General features: G+C 38.9%; 2 pseudogenes; one reads left to right on the plus strand and one right to left on the minus strand.

Moving 5' to 3' along the window:
- Positions 1-351: 351 nt before the first annotated feature.
- LOC121433804 lies at positions 352-14,864 on the minus strand (annotated as a pseudogene).
- A 2,149-nt stretch (positions 14,865-17,013) lies between these two features.
- Positions 17,014-19,780, plus strand: LOC121433805 (annotated as a pseudogene).
- The last annotated feature ends 6,963 nt before the right edge of the window (positions 19,781-26,743 follow it).

Genomic DNA, 26,743 nt, shown 5'->3' on the forward strand with positions numbered 1-26,743 from the left:
TTTGTATAATTTTAACAGTGGTACACTAAAAATGCATAATTTTTTGGTACAATGTAAATCTATTGACTCTGATAATTATGAAATGTGAATCAAAACTATAATGGACAGTGGCCTAGCACATCAAGCTTTAAGTTCAAGACTGTCTTCAAAATCTATTTCACAGAAGGATTATCTTCTATGGCCTTCTGGCACTGTGTAGCAGTTCTCATTTTCTCTTAGTTTTCCTCAGCAATAGGACCCTCTTGTTCCTATAAAAATGACCATGCTGGATGGAAGAGATAACTGAGTTGGTAAAGAATATGCATCATAATCATGAAGACCTGAGTTTGAACACCAGCATATTCTTCATAGTCAGACATTAGCAGCATGGGCTTGGAATAGCAGCAGAGACAAGAGAATTGCTGGGACTGACTCTCCATCCCGCTGACACTCTTTAGTGAGCTCTAAGTCGATGTCGGTCTCTGTGTCAAAACGCAGGGTGGACAGTGACTTTGAAATGCTCCCTAAAGGTAGTTCTAAATTTGTGCTCCCTCTTCTTCTTCTCTTTCTCACTCACACAAACACCCACCCTGCACACCATAGAAACATACCCACACATAGACACACACATATCTAAAGGAACTCAGGACCGCGAGGGGTGTACCCACACACTGAGACAATGGGGATGTTCTTTCTATTGGGAACTCACCAAGGCCAGCTGGCCTGGGTCTGAAAAAGCCTGGGATAAAACCCGACTCGCTGAACATAGCGGACAATGAGGACTACTGAGAACTCGAGAACAATGGCAATGGGTTTCTGATCCTATTGCACGCACTGGCTTTGGGGGAGCCTACGCAGTTTGGATGCTCACCTTACTAGACCTGAATGGAGGTGGGGGGTTCCTTGAACTTCCCACAGGGCAGGGAACCCTGATTGCTCTTCAGGCTGGGGGGGGGACTTAATTGGGGGAGGGGGGAAATGGGAGGCGGTGGCGGGGAAGAGACAGAAATCTTTAATAAATAAATAAATTAAAAAAAAGAAACACACAAACACTCAAAACCAAAAAATACAAAAGTGTAAAAAGTAAAATATAGAATCAATGTATATGCCTCCAAAGTACCAGCAGTTTAAAATTAACTCTGCTCTCCATACACAGAGAGAAGTCCTTGTACTATGAACATGCACACAATCCATACAACACGCAAGAGGAGAGGGAAAATCCACAAGCTATGTGGCAACATGTAGCTTAATAGAAATGGGTTAATTTAAATCATAAGAACTAGTTAGAAACAAACATAAGCTAAGGCTTCATAATGAATAGTAAGTTTCTGTGTCATAATGTGGAGGCTGGCAGTCCAAGAAATCCTGCTACAAATCACCATGACAGAAATTTAATAATAAAACTAAAAACAAAAAAAAATAGACAACACCAATTTTAGATGAGAGTTCTACCTGTTGTTATGGGAAAACTGTAAAATGATAATAACATTTAGAAACAACATGGAAAGGTAAAATAATTTAAAAAATTGGGAGTGTATGAGAAAGATACCTCTGTATGAACAAGAATACTTTTGCTAAACTTAACAGAAAATGCAAGCACACTGTTCATATACCTTGCACTAAAATCTAATCCATTTTAGCCCATACTGTACAATTTTTGCCTACCTGATTTGTTCATGGTTTTACTGTACATCTGCCTTTCTTTTCCCTATTTCTTCTAATCATGATGCTCTGATAGATAAACTTTGGAATAATAAATGCCAAGAAAGCACGAAAAATGAATAATATGAGGACATAGACTCCTGGTACTTTTGCTTCTTATTTGTTCTCTCACAGGATGTGGTCATTCTGGGTGAGACTCTGGTGCCTAAGAGGATAACTTGCCTGCAGTTTTGTCTATAGAGTCTGCTTTTCCTTTCTGGTTAAAAGCAGGATATGATCAAAGAAACTGGGTGGTAGTGGCTCAGGCCTTTAATGCCAGTACTCCAGAGGCAGAAGCAGGCAGATTTTTGTGAGTTTGAGGTCAGTCTGGTCTACAAGAGTTAGTTCCAAGCATGGCTCCAAAGCAGCATAGAGAAACCCTGTGTCTAAAAATAATTTTTTTTAAAAGAAAAAAGCTGTACATGGTCAATGAAACACCCTCTTCCCAGAAGTGGTTATATACTCTTGAGGGTCATTAACATGAATAGAGACAGAACTTTACAGGCACTCTGTCTTATACTCTGTACTTTGGAGGCCAGAGACTCATTGTCAACCATGAAGCCCCAAATTGACTTGCTACCCATACACATCTCACTGTTTCCCTCCACTGACCAAAGTTATGTCCTCAAAGAACAACCTTAGCACAGAATGACTGCTTTTGCCATGTCTATGTGATGGAAACCCAGAATCAATGGTTGTTCTAAATATCTGCTTGGGAGCTTTTCAAGGCATTCTAGACATAAAGGGCTCTATTTATGACATCATGACATCATGCCCAAGAGCCTTTCATTCATACTTTCTTTTTTTTATTTAAATTTATTTATTTATTAAGGATTTCTGCCTTGTCCCCACAACCGCTTCCCATTTCCCTCCCCCTCCCCCGATCAAGTCCCCCTCCCTCATCTGCTCAAAGAGCAATCAGGGTTCCCTGACCTGTGGGAAGCCCAAGGACTGCCCACCTCTATCCAGGTCTAGTAAGGTGAGCATCCAAACTGCCTAGGCTCCCACAAAGCCAGTACGTGCAGTAGGATCAAAAATCCACTGCAATTGTTCTTGAATTCTCACTATTCCTCATTGTCTGCTATGTTCAGCTAGTCCGGATTTATCCCATGCTTTTTCAGACCTAGGCCAGCTGGCCTTGGTGAGATCCCAATAGAACATCCCCATTGTCTTAGTGTGTGGGTGCACCCCACGTGGTCCTGAGTTCCTTGCTCGTGCTCCGTCTCCTTCTGCTCCTGATTTGGACCTTGAGATTTCTGTCCGGTGCTCCCGTGTGGGTCTCTGTCTCTGTCTCCTTTCATCGCCTGATGAAGGTTAATATTCAGGAGGATGCCTATGTGTTTGTCTTTGGATTCACCTTCTTATTTAGCTTCTCTAGTAACATGAATTATAAGCTCAATGTCCTTTACTTATGGCTAGAAACCAAATATGAGTGAGTACATCCCATGTTCCTCTTTTTGGGTCTGGCTTACCTCACTCAGGATAGTGTTTTCTATTTCCATCCATTTGTATGCAAAATTCAAGAAGTCCTTGTTTTTTACTGCTGAGTAATACTCTAATATGTATATATTCCATACTTTCTTCATCCATTCTTCCGTTGAAGGGCATCTAGGTTGTTTCCAGGTTCTGGCTATTACAAACAATGCTGCCATGAACATAGTTGAGCATATACTTTTGTTGTATGATAGGGCCTCTCTTGGGTATATTCCCAAGAGTGGTATTGCTGGATCCAGGAGTAGGTTGATCCCGAATTTCCTGAGAAACCGAAACACTGCTTTCCAGAGTGGTTGCACAAGTTTGCATTCCCACCAGCAATGGGTGAGTGTACCCCTTTCTCCACAACCTCTCCAGCAGAGGCTATCATTGGTGTTTTTTATTTTAGCCATTCTGACAGGTGTAAGGTGGTATCTTAAAGTTGTCTTGATTTGCATTTCCCTGATCGCAAAGGAAGTTGAGCATGACCTTAAGTGTCTTTTGGCCATTTGAAGTTCTTCTGTTGAGAATTCTCTGTTCAGATCAGTGCCCCATTTTATAATTGGGTTGATTGGCCATTTGCGGTCTAGTTTCTTGAGTTCTTTATATATTTTGGAGATCAAACCTTTGTCAGTTGCAGGGTTGGTGAAGATCTTCTCCCAGTCAGTGGGTTGCCTTTTTGTCTTAGTGACAGTGTCCTTTGCTTTACAGAAGCTTCTCAGCCTCAGGAAGTCCCATTTATTCAATGATGCCCTTAGTGTCTGTGCTGCTGGGGTTATACGTAGGAAGTGGTCTCCTGTGCCCATGTGCTGTAGAGTACTTCCCACTTTCTCTTCTATCAGGTTCAGTGTGTTCAGACTGATATTGAGGTCTTTAATCCATTTGGACTTGAGTTTTGTGCATGGTGATAGATATGGATCTATTTTCATTCTTCTACAGATTGACATCCAGTTTTGCCAGCACCATTTGTTGAAGATGCTCTCTTTTTTCCATTGTATACTTTTAGCTCCTTTATCGAAGATCAGGTGTTCATAGGTTTGTGGGTTAATGTCAGGGTCTTCTATTCGATTCCATTGGTCGACTTCTCTGTTTTTATGCCAATACCAAGCTGTTTTCAATACTGTAGCTCTGTAATAGAGTTTGAAGTCAGGGATGGCAATGCCTCCAGACAATCCTTTATTGTATAAGATTGTTTTGGCTATCCTGGGTTTTTTGTTTTTCCATATAAAGTTGATTATTGTCCTCTCCAGATCTGTGAAGAATTTTGATGGGATTTTGATGGGGATTGCATTGAATCTATAGATTGCTTTTGGTAGAATTGCCATTTTTACTATGTTGATCCTCCCAATCCAAGAGCAAGGGAGGTCTTTCCATTTTCTGGTGTCTTCTTCAATTTCTTTCTTCAAAGACTTATAGTTCTTGTCAAGTAGATCTTTCACTTCCTTGGTCAGAGTTACCCCAAGATATTTTATGCTATTTGTGGCTACCGTGAAAGGTGATGCTTCTCTGATTTCCCTCTCTGCTTCCGTATCCTTAGTGTATAGGAAGGCAACTGATTTTTTGGAGTTGATCTTGTATCCTGCCACATTACTAAAGGTGTTTATCAGCTGTAGGAGTTCTTTGGTAGAATTTTTGGGGTCGCTTATGTACACTATCATATCATCTGCAAATAATGAAAGCTTAACTTCTTCCTTTCCAATACGAATCCCCTTGATCTCCTTATGTTGTCTTATTGCTATTGCTAGAATTTCAAGCACTATGTTGAAGAGGTCTGGAGAGAGTGGACATCCTTGTCGTGTTCCTGATTTTAGTGGGATGGCTTTGAGTTTTTCTCCGTTTAATTTAATGTTAGCTGACGGCTTGCTGTAAATAGCTTTTATTATATTTAGGTAGGACCCTTGTATCCCTATTCTCTCCAAGACCTTTATCATAAAGGGGTGTTGAATTTTGTCGAATGCTTTTTCAGCATCTAATGAAACGATCATATGGTTTTTTTCTTTCAGTTTATTTATATGGTGGATTACATTGATAGATTTGCGTATGTTGAACCAGCCCTGCATCTCTGGGATGAAGCCTACTTGATCATAATGGATAATTTTTCTTATGTGTTCTTGGATTCGGTTTGCCAGTATTTTATTGAAAATTTTTGCGTCGATGTTCATGAGTGAGATCGGTCTGTAATTCTCTTTCTTGGTTGGGTCTTTTTGTGGTTTTGGTATCAGGGTAACTGTAGCTTCATAAAAGGAATTTGGCATTGACTCTTCTGTTTCTATATTGTGAAATACATTTAGGAGTACAGGTATTAGTTCTTCTTGGAAGTTCTGGTAGAATTCTGCATTGAAACCATCTGGTCCTGGGCTTTTTTTCGAAGGGAGATTTTTGATAACCATTTCTAATTCTTCGCGAGTAACCGGTCTATTTAGATCATTCACCTGGTCTTGGTTTAGCTTTGGTATATGGTACTTATTTAAAAAAATGTCCATTTCTTTTGTATTTTCCAGTTTTGTGGCTTACAGGCTTTTTTAGTAAGATCTAATGATTCTCTGAATTTCCTCTGTGTCTGTGGTTATATCCCCCTTTTCATTTCTGATCTTATTTATTTACGTGTTCTCTCTCTGTCGTTTAATTAGTTTGGATAGGGGATTGTCGATCTTGTTGATTTTCTCCAAGAACCAGCTTTTTGTTTCATTGATTCTTTGAATTGTTTTCTGTGTTTCTATTTTGTTGATTTCAGCCCTCAGTTTTATTATTTCCCGTCTTCTACTTCTCCTGGGCGCGTCTGCTTCTTTTTTTTCTAGAGCTTTCAGGTGTGTTTTTAAGTCCCCAATGCATGCATTCTCCGTTTTCTTTAAGTGGGCACTTAGTGCTATGAACTTTCCTCTTAGCACTGCTTTCATTGTGTCCCATAGGTTTGAGTATGCTGTCCCTTTATTTTCATTAAATTCAAGGAAGACTTTAATTTCTTTCTTGATTTCTTCCTTGACCCAGGTGTGGTTCAGTAGTTGATTGTTCAGTTTCCATGAGTTTGTCGGTTTTTTGGGGGCAGCGTGGTTGTTGCCTTCTAACTTTAATCCGTGATGATCTGATAAGACACAGGTGGACACTGATATTTTTTTGTATCTGTGGAGGTTTCCTTTGTTTCCGAGTATGTGGTCAATTTTCGAGAAGGTTCCATGAGCTGCAGAGAAGAAGGTATATTCTTTCCTATTTGGGTGGAATGTTCTATAGATGTCTGTTAAGTCCATTTGCTTCATTACCTCCAATAATTCTCTTAATTCTCTATTAGGTTTCTGTCTGATTGACCTGTCCATTGGTGAGAGAGGAGTGTTGATGTCCCCTACTATTAGTGTGTGCGGTTTGATGGCAGCCTTGAGTTTTAGTAATGTTTCTTTTATGTACGTGCGTGCTTTTATATTAGGGGCGTAGATATTCAGGATTGAGACTTCATCCTGATAAATTGTTCCTGTTATGCATATAAAATGTCCATCTCTATCTCTTCTGATTGATTTTAGTTTGAAGTCAGTTTTGTTAGAAATTAGTATGGGCACGCCTGCTTGTTTCTTAGGACCATTTGCTTGAAAAAACCTTTTTCCTAACCCTTTACTCTGAGTAGATGCCTGTCTTTGTGGTTGAGATGTGTTTCTTGTAAACAGCAGAAATTCAATCTCTTAGTCTGTGCCTTTTTATAGGTGAATTGAGTCCATTAATATTAAGTGATATTAATGACCAGTGGTTGTTTACTCCGGTTATTCTTATTGCTTTTGGTAGTAGAGATTGTGTGTCTCCCTTCTTTGAGATGTGCTCATGAAGGGTCATTAGATGCCTGGGTTATTGTAGGCAGTGTTGGCAGTGTTGGATTCCTTGGGTTGCGATTTTCCTTCTATTACTTTCTGTAGGGCTGGATTTGTGGCTACGTATTGTTTAAATTTGTTCTTATCCTGGAATGTCTTGTTTTCTCCATTGATAATGAATGATAGCTTGGCTGGGTATAGTAGTTTGGGTTTACATCCATGGTCTCTTAGCTTCTGCAGAACCTCTATCCAGGACCTTCTGGCTTTCATAGTTTCCATAGAGAAGTCAGGTGTAAGTCTGATCGGTTTACCTTTATAAGTTACTTGCCTTTTTTCTTTTGCAGCTCTTAATATTCTTTCTTTAACCTGTATATTTTGTGTTTTGATTATTATATGGCGAGGAGATGTTTTTCTTTGATCCAGTCTGTTTGGTGTTCTGTATGCTTCTTGAATATTTAAATGAATATCTTTCTTTAAGTTGGGAAAGTTTTCTTCCATAATTTTGTTGAAAATATTTTCTGGGCCTTTGAGCTGTGACTCTTCTCCTTCTTCTATTCCAATTATTCTTAGGTTTGGTTTTTTTATTGTGTCCCATAGTTCCTGAATGTTTTGTGTTGAGAATTTGTTGGCTTTGCTGTTTTCTTTGATCTGTTCGTTTATTTTCTCTATGGTGTCCTCAGCATCTGAGATTCTTTCTTCTAGCTCTTGTATTCTATTGATTATGCTTGTTTCTGTAGATTCTGCTCGTTGGCCTAGATTTTCCATATCCAGCTGGTCCTCAGTTTGTATTTTCTTCTTTGCCTTCATTTCAGTTTTCAATTCTTGAACTGTTTCCATTACCTGTTTGATCATTTTTTCTTGGTTTCCCAGGGTATCATGTACGTATTTACTCATTTCTTCAAACTTTTTGTTATACTTCTCATCCATTTCTATAAGGGCATTTTTTACATGTTGTTTAAGGGACTCTATTATCTTCATAAAGTCGATTTTTTCCCACTTCTTCTGTGTTAGGTTGTTCAAATACTTCTGTTGTAAGATCATTGGGTTCTGGTGTTTTCATGTTGTTTTTCGGATTATTGGGTGAGTTCTTGCCTTGGCGCCTGCCCATCTCCTCCTATTGATCCTATCCAATGGGTCCTTTAAAAACTGGATCAGGTTTCCCTGCTGGCCAAGGGCTCCGCTTACAGAATGCCCTCACTCTCTTTCGTGGTTCCTGCTGCAGGCCAAGAACCCTCTCACCCCTCCGAAGGATCTTCAGGACAGGACCAGGCTCCCCTTGTGCCAGTGACCTGGCCAACCAAAGGCCTACCTCTTTGATTCAATTGTAGTAGGGCGATCTGCTCTCCTTATTGCACGCCTGTCCCCGCCGCTTGGGTCTGCCGCCTCGCCGGTCCCCGAAAGCCTCTTCCTGTATGCGGTGTTGCTCTGCCGCGTCTGGCCGCGCCGCCGCTCCGCCTCTGTGCGTCTGTCATTCATACTTTCAACGTGAGACAAAACAGTTATAAGAACTGGTGGGTTCATAAAAGGATTATTGAGTATTTTGTAGTATTAGGTAATGTAGAATTGGTTTACATGGGAAGCATTACAACTGACCATAATCAAGTATTTACAGTTATCAATGGAATGAGTATCCATTATGTTCAATTAGGGATTTTGTTGTATTTTTAGGTAGAGCTGAGTTCTGAACTGAACAAAATCTGGTATAAATAAAATATATTTCAAGTGTTTTATTATTATTTATCTCATATCTGTAAGCTTTCTCATATCTAATTTGGTCCAGTCTATTTGGTGTTCTGTAAGCTTCTTGTATTTTCATAGGTATGTCCTTCTTTAGGCTGGGAAAGTTTTCTTCTTTGATTTTGTTGATTATATTTTCTGTGTCTTTGAGCTAGAGTTCTTCTCATTCTTCCATGCCTATAAATCTTATGTTTGGTCTTTTCATGGTGGCCCCAATTTCCTGGATATTTTGTGTTAAGAGTTTGTTAGATTTATAATTTTCTTTGACCAGTGAATTTATTTCCTCTATCATATCTCCAGTGTCTGAGATTTTCTTTTTCATCTATTGTACTCTGTTGGTTATGCTTGTAGTTCCTGTTTGTTTACCCAGATTTTCCATTTCCAGAATTCCTTTGGTTCATGTTTCCTTTATTGACTCTATTTTAGTTCTCAAGTCTTGAGCCATTTATTTCACCTGTTTGTTTTTTCTTAGCTTTCTTTGCCTTCATTAAGGGATTTGTTTGTTTCTTCCGATTTTTTGTCTTTTCCCCCACTTTTTTTTTAGAATTAACTAAAAAAAAAAAAAAAAAAACATTTATTTTTTTCTCTTTTTTCAAGAAAAATTGCCAGGCTTCTTCCCAGGCCTGCTGAGGAAATCTGTTAGCGAGCTCCAGGCAGTCCCTGAGGTTCCCGAATTTTCCTTTGGGGTAAGAAGACTGGTTATCCACGTGACTTGGAGTCTGTGCAAAGTCCTGGATGAATATGGCCAGTAAAACTCAGCTCATTTCTTGGTCCAGGATGATCTTGTTCTGAAGGTTGCTGTAGCTTGCAGCGACAAGCGAAGGGAACAACACTTTGATGAGCCTTGGGTCACTGAAATGCTGGAAGGGCAGCTGGCAGAGTTTCTGTAGCACCGTTGGGTGGCGGCCAGACTGTACAATTACCTGATTATCTGGGTGGTTGACAGTGAAGTAGCCCACACAGACAATGACTTCATGAAGAAGGCTTTCACAGGAGACTTGGTTGCAGTGGCCCAGCAAGGAGCTAGCCATGTGACGGAATGCAAGGGACAAGCCCTCTGCCCCTAAAATAGACTGAAAAGCAGGCAAATCAAGAACTGTGAAACTGTTCAAGAAACACAAACTCTGAATGGCTACTTGGATGGTGTTCTGGGTGTAGCTCTCCTTGGGACTGGCAGAGCTGGGGTCTGAGATGGTGCCGTGGAAGAGGATACAGTAGAGCATGTGTAGAACTCCAGCCAAGTCTGTGGCCTGAAGAGCAGCTGTCAGCCCTGTGGGGTCCGGGTGATTATTGTCAAATATGCTGCAGGACCTTCCAGTCACAGCAAAGCATAGGGTACACATCCCACGTAAGAATCCTGTGGCATGCTGCAGAAATGTGGCCATCTTGTGATTCTCATCCACTGGGCCTTGCACTGAGGGGAAGCAGCCATGCAGTCTGTCAATCAGACCCATGTTCAATTTTTCACTTCCTCTTTAAGGGCCTCTATCATCTTTATAAAATTATTTTTAAGGTCCTTCTCTTCTGCTTCATCTGCATTGTTCAAGTCTTACTGATGTAGAACCACTTATTTCTGGTTGTATCATATTGCTCTTTATGTTGTTGAATGTGTTCTTACACTGCTGGCTGCCTATCTCTTCCTCAAGTGGGTGCATGTGTGGCCTGTGGCTTAGGTGGAAGCTGTTATGGCTCTGGGGCTCCTCCAAGCATAGGTGGGGCCAAGGTTCTGAGGGTCTCAGTTGCCATGGTGGATGGCTGGGCATCTGGGAAGGCTGCTCCCAAATCTCTGGGGTTTTACTGGGTAATGGTAGGGCATGGGATGTGTCTCCATGGGCTAGGGCTTCTCTAACTATAGCCTGTCTGCTTTCATAATACATGCAGTTACAACCCTATACTTTCTTTTAGGATGGCTTCCATTACCTACCATAGACTTTGGAATAATGTTTTAACTTATTTCTTTTTTGTCTCCAATGACTATACTTACTGTTAAATAGAGTTCTTCTAGATGAGTGTGGATTCTTAGTTTACTCTTTTTGCACATATTTCTCCACTGGCTTGGAAAGTTCATTTACAGATCCTGCTTCTTGCAATGAAAACATTTGCATGCATTATCTTCTTTATTTTCTTACATGAAGTTTCTATACTGGGGATTCTGATCTGCATTCTTACCCAGACTCTAAGGGATAATTTTTGATTGAAGGGTTTCTTCTGTGGGTGTTTAGTTTCTTGAACTATTTGCATCACTTGAACAGTAACCCTCTGTCAAATGAAGAACTCACAAAATATTTCTCCTATTCGATAGAAATTTGACTGATACTTTATTATATAAAAGCTTTTTCTTGAGTTTTTCAAGACAGGGTTTCTCTATGTAATGTTGGCTGTCCTGGAACTCACCTTTTAAAATGGGGCCATATAGGTCTACTGCTGGCATTATTTTCTGAGTAGTCAATCTAATTTACAAAGTCCTTAACACAATGCCTGTGTTTGAAAGATTACTCTTTGTGTTTTCTATTAGTTGCTGAGTTTTAGACCCTCCAGGAAAACTTTGGTCCATTTGGAGTATTGTATTTTGGGTTTTATTTAAATGCAACATGGGACATAAGGATATTTTCCCATCCTATAAAAATATATCTGTTGCTGTCATCATAATTTCTTAAGCATTCTGGCTTTTCTCCAATGCTGTGAGTTGGGCATCTGTTTCAAAATCAAGTGTCTGTAGTTGTGGGAACACATTTTTGAGTCTCCTGTGCTCGTAGTATAAAACTCTGTTTCTCTTTCATCAACAAGGTGGTTTTGTTACTCTGTCTCTGTGATGTAGTTTTAAACTAGGCATAGTGGTACCTCAGGCCATATTGTTTGGTCACCCAGGCTCTACTGTGCTTCCATATCAATTTTAATATTCTTTTCCTGATTCTATGTAAAATTTCACAGAATTTTAATTATAGCTGAATTGAGTTTGTAGAAGAATTTTGATTAGGTGATAATTCATCTTATTAAGTATTTCAATCCATAATTATGGGAGGTACGGATAGATAGAAATCTTCTGTTTTTCTCAATATTTTCTCTGATGTACACCCCATTACAATCCAAGTATTTTGGGGTGGGAGAAAGTATTTATTTTACTTTGTTTTGTTTTCACAAGTCCTCTTGAAGTCTGTTGAGTATTCCTCTGCAACATTTCCTGTTAAGTTTTGAGGCATGATCTCTCAGAGAACTTTATGCACACCACTTCTGCTAGAGTTGCTGACAAGAAACCCACAGAATCTGCTTGATTCCCCTCGCTTCAGAAAACTAGTGTTAAAGTCACTTCTACCATTTCCAGCTTCTTGTCTCGGCTCTGGACATTGAATTCAGGTGTAGCTTTTAGTGATGTGTTGATGTTGCAAACACTTCATCCACAGCCCCTACTCTTGGTGAGGGTTCTTGCTTTCTCTTTTATAATTACTCATACAATATATTTTGGTCCTGTAGTTCCCCTTACAAAAACTACTTCCAGATTCCCTGACACATATTTAAATTCTTATTTTTGTCATAAAATATCAGTCATCATTAACCCCCCCCCCGTCTCTCACACACACACACAAAACCAAACCAAAGAAAACTCTGCAGTATATTTGGTATTGTCCAGCTATTCCTGAGCATTTGCTCTTTTGTGGATGGTAACTGATGTGCACAGTGTCATTCTATTGAAAGAGAATATTTTCTTTCGCCCAGAAGCTATTAATTACAAATAGTTTTCTGGGTAGGGGTGAAACTTTGTACTCATTTTCCATTATCCCTGCTGATATCTGGTTTATTTGAAGTTGCATAGAATTTTGGTATGCTATCTCCATCTCTGTAAGCTCCTGTGTGCACCAGCCCAGCTGTGTCTATAAACTGATGAGTCCTTGGAGGCATTCACCACCTCTAGTTCTTACAGTCTCTCTGCCCTCTCTTCCATACAGTTCCCTGAACATTGAGGATAGAGGAATGATAAAGACATCCCACCTAGAGCTATGTGCTCAAAGTCTTGTACTGTCTGCATCAGGTTCAACCATGGGTCTCTCTGTTAATTACAAGAAGAAGCTTCTCTGATGAGAATTCAGTTATGTAGTGATCTACAAGCACAGCAGAGTATCATTAGAAGTATTTTATTGCTCTGTTCTTTAAACATAATATTTGTAATGGAATTTCCCTGTGGCCTCATGACCAATCTAGTCATGGATTTTGACATTTATGGTGTCAGAGATTTGTAAAGCTTATGTAGAGTTACCATATGAGGACTTCTCATGAAGTGAGCCTTAAAAGCAATAAAAACTTGGGTGGTTTACACCTACAATATTTGTGACTCTCTTGTATCAGAGGATATATTATGCCAGGAGTTTGCTATTCGAGTTTACAAGGTACATAGTTGGTAAAATTGGTGACTTCCAGCACTATGAACAAGAGTCAAAAGAAAGAAAGAAAGATTCTAGTTGAACATTTCTCCTTTTCTTGTTACGTGAGCATGCTTTATCTCCAGCAATAGTTCTTACTGTTAGGTTGTGAAAGATAACAATAGCACTGGAAATAGTCTGTAATATTTGAGTTTTCTATGGATCTATACTAGACAGCAAAAATTCAAAATGATAAAATTTATTGCTGGCACTGAAAGTGTAATTGGAACAAAATTACTATTTTGGGCATTGTGTCCCTCATTATATGCTAACTGTATATAAACTTTATACAATTTTTAGGAAGCTTTTGTAGTGGATTTCCATGTAGATTTTCAAAAGGCCATTCGTGTTAGTTGCCCCTCCCCATATCCTTCCTCATATCCCTCCTTGTATCCTTCTCACTGTTTCTTCCTTCTACTATGATTTCTTCCATATTCAATTATAACATTATGTTTTCTTCCCCCTCCTTGGAAGCACCCCTTGTACTCCTCTCTAGTTCTTTACTAGCTATCTAACTTATGTATAGTCCAAATGAAACAAACACTGTTAAGGCATAAAAAGTATCATCCGTAAGGAAGAGACAATATGCAATTTTATTATTTTACTGGGTTTGAGATGCTTCAAACAAGATGATTGTCTCTAGCTCCAATCACTTAACTGCAAATTGCATAATTTCATTTTCGTAATAGCTGGATAATATATAATCTGGGTTGTTTCTTTTTTTGACTATTATGAGTAGAACTTCTGTGAGCATAGATGAGCAGGTATAGCTATAGAAATATACCAACTGATTTAAGTAGGTGTTGTGGGGTGGTAGAACTGGATCTTGTGGACGAAAATCCTCAGCTTTTAGAGAAAACTTCAGACTGATTTCCAAAGTGGCTCTGTCATTTATTCTCCACGCAGCAATTAGTGAGTGTTACCCATTACCCACAACCTCCTTAGTATCTGGTGCCTTAGAGAGTAATGGAATTACTTTCTAGGATTGAAAGTATTTGAATATTCTGTATTAGCTTTTATACGGTGTAAATAAATAAGAACAACATTTACAATATAAATAAAAACACCAAGTTTAGTTGATCTTACAGTGTATGAAAAAATGTACTAAGTAAGGAGATGAGGTACATTCCCTCTGGAGATAGTAGAACCTAACATATAAGGGGAAGAAAATCAGAATTACTTGCATAGAAGAGGAAAACAAATAACAGGTTAAAGTGGTAGAGGCTCAGTTGGGAAGAACATCATCAGTTGTAGATTCTGTCAAATGAGGAACCTAAAACTTTCTCCATGAGAGACAAAGAAAGGGGAAAATTCATATTCCTCTATGCTTTCTCAAACAAAAGAAAAAGAACAGAAAAAAAAATCTGCTATAGTGATGGGCTTCATGAGCAAAGATATAACTAGAAGGGACCATGGGCATCACAGCATCTGGTGGTAAGTAAGGAGATTAATTGTAAAGGTTGGAAGAAAAAAATATGAGGTGGGCATACACATCCCTTAATTACTTGCCAATTGTTCTGATCTGGGGATGGCATTGCCCTTCATTATTTCCAATATCTTCAATTTTCTCATCATTACTCTAGAATTTTTAGTGTAATAAATACATTCTAAATTATGGAGAGCTTGTATGGTAAATGATTAGCTATTGATGAAGTTATGGGGAGAAAAAAGGTAAAAGATGATATCTAGTACTCAACTTGAAATCGCTGTTGTAATAGATGTACCGTATTTTGGATGAAAATGATATCTTTTCTCCATAGTTCTGCATGCTATAATTATCGCTAATAGTGATTGAATTAAGGCAAGACTATGCTTGCTCAATTATTCCTTAATGTGTTTTTCTCAACCTTCTGTACATTACTGTAATTTTAGTCATTAATTGTGACATATTTCTTGGGGCAATCTCAATATGACTGTATTAGTATTAAACAATTCCTTTCCACATACCACCAACCTACATATTATAAGAATTATCAAATCTAAATTAAAACACTGACAGGTAATGAGTTCTCATGTCAGGATTCTAATCATAATTTCCTTACATTGTCCTTACATGTATTTATAAACTATTTTTCGTATGTAGGCTATTGGCCTTGTATTTGGTAACACAGTTTGTTCCTTACTTGATTACTTTTTTTCACTAGATTGTACACTAAGATGAGGATACAGGATAGGGTAGATGGGTTGGTTGGTAAAGTGAATGCTTCCAAGCATAGAAATGTGAGCATTATCCTCGGCACCAATACAAAAAGCCTGGTTTGATACTTGCAATGCCAGCAATGGAGAGGAAGAGATATGCAGGTTACTAAAAGCACTGTTGAAGGGGACTCTTCAGTGAGGGCTATGTTAGAGAAGAACTTTGTGTAAAAAGCCAAAGTGGATAGTGACTTAGGAAAGATATTCAAGGATAGTTAATTCTTGGCCTCTACATAAACACACACACACACACACACACACACACACACACACATGCACTCATACACTCATATCAATACAAACATATACTAAATGGATAAAATATTAAAATGTAGAAAATACATGCATTAAAAGGTGTATGGTTTCTGAGGACCCACTTTAGGGTGAGCTATGGACTTCACATATATATTAACAGGAATTTAAGCTTAATATTAACACTAGTGTACACACTCACATGCACTAATGATAATAACAAAGAAAGAAAATGAAGAATACACATGGGAAAATTTTTCAGAGAGAGAGAAGCTTCTGACACCCATGGCCATGCCAAGGCAATGATGGAAAAGACCATAACTGTACTCAATAAGCAGGAAACTGTTGTGTTATATAATCTAATTTTTTTATAAATTTATTTATTTATTAAAGATTTCTATCTCTTCCCCGCCACCGCCTCCCATTTCCCTCCCTCTCCCCCAATCAAGTCCCCCTCCCTCGTCAGCCCAAAGAGCAATCAGGGTTCCCTGCCCTGTGGGAAGTCCAAGGAACCCCCACCTCCATTCAGGTCTAGTAAGGTGAGCATCCAAACTGCCTAGGCTCCCACAAAGCCAGTACGGGCAGTAGGATCAAAAACCCACTGCCATTGTTCTTAAGTTCTCAGTAGTCCTCATTGTCCGCTATGTTCAGTGAATCTGGTTTTATCCCAGGCTTTTTCAGCCCCAGGCCAACTGGCCTTGGTGAGTTCCCAATAGAAAGAACATCCCCATTGTCTCAGTGTGTGGGTGCACCCCTTGCGGTCCTGAGATCCTTGCTCATGCTCTCTCTCCTTCTGCTCCTGATTTGGACCTTGAGATTTCAGTCCTGTGCTCCAATGTGGGTCTCTGTCTCTGTCTCCTTTCATTGCTTGCTGAAGGTTAATATTCAGGAGGATGCCTATATGTTTTTCTTTGGGTTCTCCTTATTTAGCTTCTCTAGGATCACTAATTATAGGCTCAATGTCCTTTGTTTATGGCTAGAAACCAAATATGAGTGAGTACATCCCATGCTCCTATTTTTGGGTCTGGCTTTAAATTGATATCATTGAGCTAATAATATCAAAGATAGCAAAGATAATGTTAATTTTCAGCTTATAAACTCATTGCTTTTGAGAAAATGTTGAAAAATAAAACATTCAGAAATAATGTGGGGAAAAGGACAATTTATTAATAGCTGGGAGTGTATTAGAAACATATTTGCACAGTAACAAGCATACTTTACCACAATTAAACAGAAAATCCATGATCACTGCTGACACACTCTGGAAAATTAATTGATTTGAGCCCAGTTTTTGCTATCTTATTTTCTAAACTGACTTCATTATGAGTTACTTATGCATGCTCATTGTTTAACTGTTTTCTTTAGCCCTGATGCTCTGATTGACCAACTCCACCAAAGACATACTATTAAAGACAAGTGCATGCACCCAGACAAAGTGCAAACTAAAAGAGCAAAGACATCTGCTGTCTGTGGGTGAGGCCGTGGTCCATGAGAGGATCATGGTCCTTCAGCACTGCCTGTGGATGTTGCTCTTACTTTCCACATGGTTCCCAACTGCACATGCTAAGTACAGCAGTACTCCAGAAGTAGTGATACCCTTGAGGGTCACTGACACTACTAGACATGATATTTCCCCAGATTGGCTATCCTATAGCCTGTGCTTTGGAGGAAGGAGACATATTATCACCATGAAACACACGAAATACTTTATATCCTGAAACTTCCTACTGGTCACCTACAGTGACAAAGGTAACCTCCTTGTAGAACAAACTTTTGTGAGAAGTGTCTGCTACTACCATGGCTATGCAGATGGAGACCCAGATTCCACCATCATTATTAACACCTGTTTAGGGAGTTTGCAAGGCATACTAGAGATAAATGGCACAGCTTATGAAATCGTGCCAAAGAATCTGACTTCCACATTTGAACATCTCATATACAAAATAGGGAGGACTCAGAATTATTTTCTAGAAGATGCGGGTTAACAGAAGAGGAAATAGCTCGACGAATGAAGATTCAAGAAAGCAAAGACTCCATACTTATGCAAAGCCAATATGAGAATTGGTGGACCCACCATAAGTATCTTGAATATTATGTGGTAATAGATAATCAATAATATGTTTATAGGGCAAATGATGTCACAACCTGTACGCAAGAAATGTTGCAAATTGTCAGCGGAATAAATGGATATTATCTTCAGATAGATATTCACGTGGTTTTAACAACACTGGAAGTTTGAACCCAAACAAACAAAATCAGTGTAACAAGATCCATAGATGATGTCCTAACTAATTTCTGTGACTGGAAAAAAAATGTTGACAATCACTTTACAAATGATATTGCACATCTTTCTGCCAGGCAAAATTATGGTGGAACTTTAGGGCTAGCTTATGTAGGTACAGTTTGCACATCATAAAATTGTGCAGTTAACCGTTTCATGTTTGATAAAACAACAGACATGGCATTCATCATAGCACATGAGATGGGTCATAATTTGGGTATGGATCATGACGAGAAATACTGTACATGTGGGTTATCAAATTGTATAATGGCCCCAGAAAAATCTGATTCCCCTAAGTTAAGCAACTACAGTTATCAGCAGATGTATTCCACAATTACCAGGAGAAATTGTTTGAATAATGATCCAGATATAGTCGTAACCATCAACCTCACCTTGTGTGGGAATTATGTGGTTGAGGAAGGAGAGCAGTGTGACTGTGGATCCTTGGCATCCTGTCTACATGATCCATGCTGTAGTGAAGACTGTGTGTTCAAACCCAATGCTGAATGTGCTCAAGGGCTTTGCTGCAAAGAGTGCAAGTTCAAACCACCAGGAACAGTGTGTAGAAGACCGAAAAACGAATGTGACCTTCCAGAGTGGTGCAATGGGAATTCTGCTGAGTGTCCAGAAGACGTATACAAGAAAAATGGGAGCCCTTGCAGGGATGATGGTTATTGCTATAAAATAAAATGTCCTAAACGTGAAGAACACTGTCAGAGGCTGTTTGGCAAAACAGCCAGGAGTGCAAATAAGAATTGCTACGTGAAAATGAACAAACAGGGTGACCATTTTGGTAACTGTGGTAACGATAGTTCTAACTACAGAAGATGCGATAATGCTCATGTACTCTGTGGACGAATTCAGTGTGAAAATGTAAGACAGATTCCACGTAGGAGAAGCCATGAAACAGTGCATTGGACTCACTTCAATAACATCAACTGCTGGGGTATAGACTATCATTTTGGAATGACATTAGCAGACAGTGGAGCAGTGACAAATGGCACAGATTGTGGTCAAGATCTTATATGTGTTAACAGGAAGTGCATCCATAAGTCTTATTTGTTAAGTAACTGTTCAGCATTCCGATGCAATATGAAAGGAGTCTGTAACAGTAAACATCACTGCCATTGTGATGTCGACTGGAAGCCACCAGACTGTCAACTAAGTGGCTTTGGAGGTAGTATAGACAGTGGACCACCTCCAAAAATATATCCTAAGAAGTCCAAGGTGGGTAAGCTCATGCTAGGTTTTTTAATTCTGTTTTTAGTTTTGTTAGTTTCCTTGATTTTCCTAATTACAAAAAAAAAAATATCACAGCACAAACTAGGAGAAATGCTAGAGCCAGAACCTCAACCCCTCATTGAAGTTTTACCTGACGGTTTACCTCAGAATGTTGACAAAAGTTAAAAGAAAAAAGGAAAGAAATAATAAGAAAGTATTTACTCTATCATAAATCCATCATGTATTAGTTTGTTGACTTCTGAACATAGAAATATTACTGTGTGTGTAAGAAATCCCAGACCAGAAATTCTGGAGACCTCTGTGCTTGATTTTCAAAACCATTCATTACCAAATAAAAGAAGGGCCTACCACAACTCACCCTTTTCTTTAGTTTAATCAGTTTGTTGCCTTATTTTTAATGGAATTGATGTCTGTTGGCCATTAGCATGGGTCTAACCAATGGTCTCATGTCTGTGTTTCTTTGCATTTGTTTTTTTTTTCTCAGCTCTAAACCCCTTCTTCTTTTCATTTTGCTCTGTCACATAGAGAAAAGGAATTTCCAAATACCATTTCCTCATGGCAATTCCTGTAGGCTAGAATTTGACACTTGGGAAGCCGCAGTGAGATTTGAAACTCGAGAGAATGGTTTTGTGGTTCCTGGCATTGTTGCTGCAAGTCTCCGCTCTCACCTGGAAGGTGACGTCACTCCACAGATAATTTTAACATGGATTTGAAAACTCAGCAAAATATCTGTCCTAGTTAAGGTTACTATTGCTATTATGAAACACCATTACCGCAGCAAGTCAGGTTGGAAAGAATTCATTTGACTCTTATTTCCTTATCACTATCTGTCATCTGAGGAGATCAGGACAGGAACTCTAAAGGGGCAGGAACCTGGAAGCAGGGATTAAGGCAGAGGCCATGGAGAGGGGCTGTTTACTCACTTAGTCCTTCTGCCTTGCTCTGTGTTCTTTCCTTTACAACCAAGGATCAACAGCCAGAAGTGGAATCACCAAAAGGGGGGGGGGGACAGGGACCTCTCTATCAGTCAGTAAATAAGAAAATGTTCTGCAGAGCTGTCTACCGCCTAATCTTCTGGGGGCATTTTCTCAGTCAATGTTTCCTCTGCTCAGGTGCCTATACCCTGTATCAGTTAGCATAAATCAAGCCAGCAAAAAACCTTTGTCAGATGTAGACAGTCAGCACAACTATGAAACATCACGCTCGGAATTCTGATCTCTGCTCTCTAAGCCATCTACTATCTCCAGACATGACTGTCCCAATTATCTCCTTTCAGATTATCCTCCCACAGTTGGGGAACAGCCTTCAAAGCTATGATTGACTATGCACATCTACTTCCCTTTGATCTCTAGTACTAGTGTAGAGCCACACAATCCAGTTAGGATGCTTGATCAACTCAAGGATGAGTGTTTCTAATTATGGAAAGATGCCACGCTTTATTCCTATGCTGAAATCTGAATCTCTTCACTTCCCTTTACTAATAAGGAAAGATAATTTTTGCTTGGTTATTATTTCCTTTAAGTCTATAATGAGAAATGGTAAACCCTGATGCTCAACAATTAATCACCTTCATTACAAAATTAAATCACGAAGATATTGATAAATTTGTGTCAAGTTAAATAAATAGAAGCAAATCTAGTATTCTTTGGAAATAAAATCAAAATTCCCATTAAATGTTTAAAAGAACAAATTTTAGATGCAGAGAGAAGTCTGTGCTCAAACTAGCTTCTGGTCTCCAACCTAAACTAACCCATCATGCACTGCAGTTATGCTTAGGCTTCCCCAAATAGGTCCATTCCCTGCTTCCTCCATTATATGGTTCTTTACCAAGGGTCTAGCCTAAAGACAATTCTGGATCATGTCATCCACATTTTCTGCAATCCGTTTTATCTATTTCTGGCCCCATCGCCAGTTGCCAAATGATGTGGGCATCCCCTCCGTATGTTGCTTGTATTGGTTAGTAAATAAAGAAACTGCCTTGGCCTGATAGGGCAGAACTTAGGTAGGCAGAGAAGACAGAACTGAATTCTTGGAGGAAGAAAGCAGAGTGAAAAGAGACGCCATAGATTCACCGGAGATAGACTCTGGGAATTTTACTCGGGAAGTCACTGCCATGTGGCAGTAAATAGAATAATAGAAATGGGTTAAATTAAGATGTAAGAATTAACCAATAAGAAACTAGAGCTAAGCAGGGATTTAGTTAATACAGTTTATGTGTGCTTATTTTGGGGCTAAGCTAGCCAGGTGGCCAGGACAAACAAGCAGGCCCTCCTCCAACAGCCAAACCCAATCTGGATACCACTACCTATGCAATAGATGGTCTCTAAACTTTTGGTGAGTCCTCATCTCATATTGCATGCTCCAACCTAATCTGACCAAACAAGCCCTCACTACATTTCAGGTCAAGGCTCCTGTCGCATCTGAGCAAACTCTCAATACCACACAAGGTACCTAGACTCCTCTTCCAGACTGTAGCCTAGAGATTTCACCTACCCTCTCATCCACACTTTTTCTGCAACATGTAAGGTTTGTTTAGGATCCACAGCAAGTGCAAAGAATCTTTAGAGTTGGGCCTGTGTCCTCCCTGCTTATCCTACAATCCTTGTGAGTCTCCCATGCCAGACTGAAACTTGCTCTGAAGCCAGAAATACCCTCAAACTCAAGGCTTGGAAGAGAAAGCACATCCTGGAAACTAGCCCATTATCCACTGTCCACCCCATTTCATTCCTTACAAGCCATTTACAAAATCTAGATACAACCACTATATCCAGAAGAATCTCAAAACTAACAAAAGAAGTCCAAATGCCCAGATCATATTGGCACAATATCAACAGCATTAAAGATCAAGTCACTATCTTTTCTTCAAATCCTTCAGGTCCTAAAGAAGTGTTTGTAAATTTGAATTGGCCAGATGAACTTTGTAATAATATAAAAGAAAAAGCATAAACCTCATTAAAGAACTCAAACGTTGAGAAAAGACATAAGTAAACAGCTCAATCAAATTACAGAGAAATAATATAAGGATGTTAAACCCCTAAGTAATGCCCAATAAAACACAAACAAGATTAACAGATCTGAAGGAGAAAATTCAGGACTTGAGAACAGAATTCAATTGAGAAATAGAAACAATAAAGAAGACATTAGCAGAAATGAAGGTATCCTTGAAAACCCCAATAGCTCAACAACAAAACTCAAAGAAAAGTCTTACTTAGAGAATGAATCAAGCAGAGGGAAGATGATCAGGGTTTGAAGATAAAGCAGAGGATGTAGACCAAATAATCAAGAAGCATAATTTTTTAATGCAAGAAAGGAACACACAAGAAATGAGAATAGCCATGCAAAGCCTTCAAATGTGAGAGACCATGAAAACCACCAAACCTTTAAATTACATGCATAGATGAGGGGGGTGAGTTCTATGTCAATGTCATAGTCCAGAGATTCAAGAAAATCATAGAAGTGAACTTCTGCAAATTGAGGAAAGACACACACAGACACAGAAGCTCACTGAACACAAAATAGACAAGACAAGAAAAGAAAAACCCTATGGCATATCTAGTTAAAACACTGACATAATAAAGAATAAAGGAAAAGTATTGAAAGCAGCAAGAGAAAAAAAAACATGTCATATATAAAGAAAAATCCAACAGAGTAACAGTTGATTTCTAAATAGAAATCTTGAAAACTACAATTTCCAAGAACAATGCATTACAATTTCTAAAATATTCTGACTGCCAATCTTGAATAGTTTATCCAGAAAGTGATTTTTGTGATTGACAGAGGAAGAAAATTTTTTCCATGACACAAACAGACTAAGAAATATATACTCATCAAACCAAACCTAAAGGAAATATAGGGAACAATATTTTGGGCAAATGAAGAGAATGAGCTCTCAGTAGTCCTCATTTTTTGCTATGTTCAGCTAGTCCGGATTTATCCCATCCTTTTTCAGACCTGGGCCAGCTGGCCTTGGTGAGTTCCCGACAGAACATCCCCATTGTCTCAGTGTGTGTGTGCACCCCTCGTGGTCCTGAGTTCCTTGCTCGTGCTCCTACAAGACCTGGATAGAGGTGGGCGGTCCTTGGGCTTCCCACAGGTCAGGGAACCCTGATTGCTCTTCGAGCAGATGAGGGAGGGGGACTTGATCGGGGGAGGGAAATGGGAAGCGGTTGCAGGGAGGAGGCAGAAATCCTGAATAAATAAATAAATTTAAAAAAAAGAGAATGAGCATAGCACTGAGACTATGAATATAAATATAACACAAAGTGTCGCTGAGAACATAATTAACAACATCCAAAAGCAACAACACAATAACCACAGTTAACACATACAGCACAGAGTGACTGGATAGATCAGGAAACAAATCTACTTATCTGGTGTCTACTAGAAATGAATCATAGTTTTAAGGATAGAGACTGCCTCAAAGTAAAATGGTGGACAAAAGTATTTCAATCAAATGAGACCAGGAAACAAACAGGCTTAACTTTCACAATATCTGACAAAATAAATCTATCCAGAAGAGATAAAGAGGGATACTCCATTCTTACCAAGTTAATCAAGAAGACCTTAGTGTCTTCAGCATACATGCACCATATTCTGCTACACTTTGTATCATAAAAGAATTTGCGACTGGGCTTAAGGGACAGATTAACATCAATCCATTAATAGAAGATGATTTCAATACTCCTTTCTCCAGGACATATGTGACCTAAACAAGAATTGTACAAAGAAAAACAAAAATAATTGGCATCATGAATCATAATGGGCTTGATATTAGCTACAGAATATTGCACCCAAACACAACAGAATATATACATTCTTTTCATCAGCACATGAAAGCATTGGGGACAAGGCTAATCAAAGGATGTCTCACAGGTCTTTATGAAGGATAACAGGAACTAGTTCTTGGTCTTTATCCAGCTGGGCTGGATAAAACTTGAGGGTGTCAAGTTTTCAGTTCCTGGAAACTGGACTTTTCCCCTGAATGTCTGTGGTAATCAGTATCAAGATTCTGTGTGCTTGCTCTGTGACACACTTGACATAGCCTGTGTTCCCTTTACACTACATTGCTTGATAATCTTCCTGCTGACTCTGTCCCATTCTGTGAGAGTTTCCTGCTGACTCTGTCCGTGTACCTCAAATAGTGCTGCTGAATAAATGCGCAGGCCTGAGTAATCAGAATACGTAGTCCTGACCCCAGCATTCTGTCCTGTTCTTTTTTTTTTTTGAAACACGGTTTCTCGGTGTAGCTTTGGAGCCTGTCCTGGAACTCACTCGGTAGTGCAGGCTGGCCTTGAAATTACAGAGATCCACCTGCCTCCTTCCAAGTGTTGGAATTAAAGGTGTGAGCCACTACCACCTGGCTGTTCGTTTTCTTATCCATGGTTCTCCCTCACTGAAACCTTGCAGTTTGATACCCTCATTTGTGCAGATTCAGGTTGCTGAAGCTTTTCTAAAATAGAACACATTTGGGAAGCACAAAGCAAATAATTAGAAATTCAAAGAGATCAGATAATACATTGTGTCATATCTTCGTTACTGATTTTTCTTTTTTTTTCTCCTTTTTCTTCACTTTTTTATTTTATTTTATTTTGGGGATAGTTTGCAAAGGGGGCAGGGAAATTAATGGGTTAGAGATGCATGATGTGAAAGGCACAAAAAATAAATAAAAGAAAGAAAATTAAAAAAGATAGTACTCTATTAAGCTGCAAAACCTGAAAGAAAAAGAAAGGAAGGGGAAAGGTTATCAATATAAATTAACAATCTAAAGAGATTCATAAAATTTGTGAGATTGAAATAGTAATAAAAGGCATTCCAGCTTTAAAAAAATGGTACAATGCCAGTTGAATTCACAACAGAATTCTAACAGACATTCAAAAAAGGTTTATAGCCCATCATTCTCAAACATTCAAGGACATAGTAAAAGAAGGAAAACACACAAACTCCTAAGAAACCAATAACAGCATAAAACCAAAGCATGGTACAATAAGAACAAACCTACAAGCCAATAGCCATGATATATTTAAACTCAAGATGCTCAATAAAATACTTGAAAACAGAATACAGACATACATCACAAATACCATGTTAGAGGAACAAGTTATCTTTATTCCTGAAATGCATGCAAGGATCAACATATACAGTTGAATAAATGTAATAAAGCCATTATTTGATTTTACACAAAATTACATGATCATCTTCATGTAACAGAAAATGCCTTTGACTAAACCCAACATGATTTTATGATGAAAGTCTTAGAGAATGTAGGATGAAGGGAACACAGCTCAACACACGAAAGTCTGTGTATGAGAACCCTGCAGTGAACATCAACCTAAATGGAGAAAAAAATAAATCAATCCCTCTGAAGTCAGAAATAAAACAGATTCCTCCTCTCCCCGTTCCTTTTCAACATTATGCCTGAAGCGCCTGCTGGGGCAATGAAGCAAGAGAAGCAAATTAAAGAGATACAGAAAGAGGAAAGAAGAACTGAAACAGGGTTTGCAGATGTCATAAACTATACATTAAAAATACCAACAACTCTACCTTAATTGTAAAATGTATCCTGCCAGAAAAAGAACTGGCTGAGAAAAATACCTTGCTTGTTTACACTTTGTTAATCTATAGCAAGTTGCTTGGACATGAGTGTAGATGGGATCCTGGGAATAATTTGTTTATCACCTGCAATATGTAAAATGTTTAATCATGTAAGGGATATGGAAAACATATTGTTTTTTTTTTACTTGTATTCATTATAATCATTCACTTGAAAAAGAGAATGTAACCTCAAGGTAAAACACCACTAGAAACAGACTCTCACTTGGCAATGACCCATCAGACAGTGTAGGAACTTGCAGGCTTTTTTCTCTCACACTATATTGGTCATTCTTTGGATGGTTTTTAGTTTTACTTTATCAGTCATACATACAATAGCTGTAATTTTCTCTATTCTTTCAGCTGAACTAGGCGCCTCGTTTTTAGCCAACTCTTCATATTCTACCTTCCATAAGAGGAAGTTCCCTGCTGTTAAGCAAGCTCTCAGCACCTGAAACTAGTCATTTGGTGTCATCCATCTGCCGGTGAGTCCCTCTATTAAAGTATTGGTGTATGGGGAAGTGGGACCATCATCTACTGTACCCTGTTTTGTTTCTTTCAAGTGTTGAAACGCAGGGCTCAGAGGCTCCTGGACAGGAACTGACTTGACAACCTCTTCTCCAAGGAATGCTTTTCATGGGGACACGAAGGTACCAAGAAAGTTTCAAAGGAGCGAGAGACCCACAAGTACTATCTAGCTGTGAGTCTTAGGAACCACAAAAAGAACTAGCATGCCATGATAATCCTAAGGATGCCATAGTGGCATTCATAGCTTGGCTGTAAACAAAGTCTCTGATTGTGCTTAACAACTTCTCAATGAGAGGAAAATCATGTCTGGTTCTGGAAATCTTGCAAACTATCCAGGGATAGTGAAATCATGGATCTTAAAGGAAAACTTACAACCACCACTTTAGTAAGTCAGTATAATTCCTAACCATACTCCAAATATCCTTGCTTATACCCACAAAAGATATACCTTTGCCACAGATGGTATTACAGAAAACCATCATCAATTAAAATGGAGAGTTATGAAACCCAGTCTCAATGGATATATTGATAAAACTATTCGTATACCTAAGGCTCAGGTT

Source organism: Microtus oregoni, unplaced genomic scaffold (assembly GCF_018167655.1).
Source record: "Microtus oregoni isolate MIOR12 unplaced genomic scaffold, Mior012 000041F_ref0000270, whole genome shotgun sequence".
Taxonomy (NCBI): Eukaryota; Metazoa; Chordata; class Mammalia; order Rodentia; family Cricetidae; genus Microtus; species Microtus oregoni.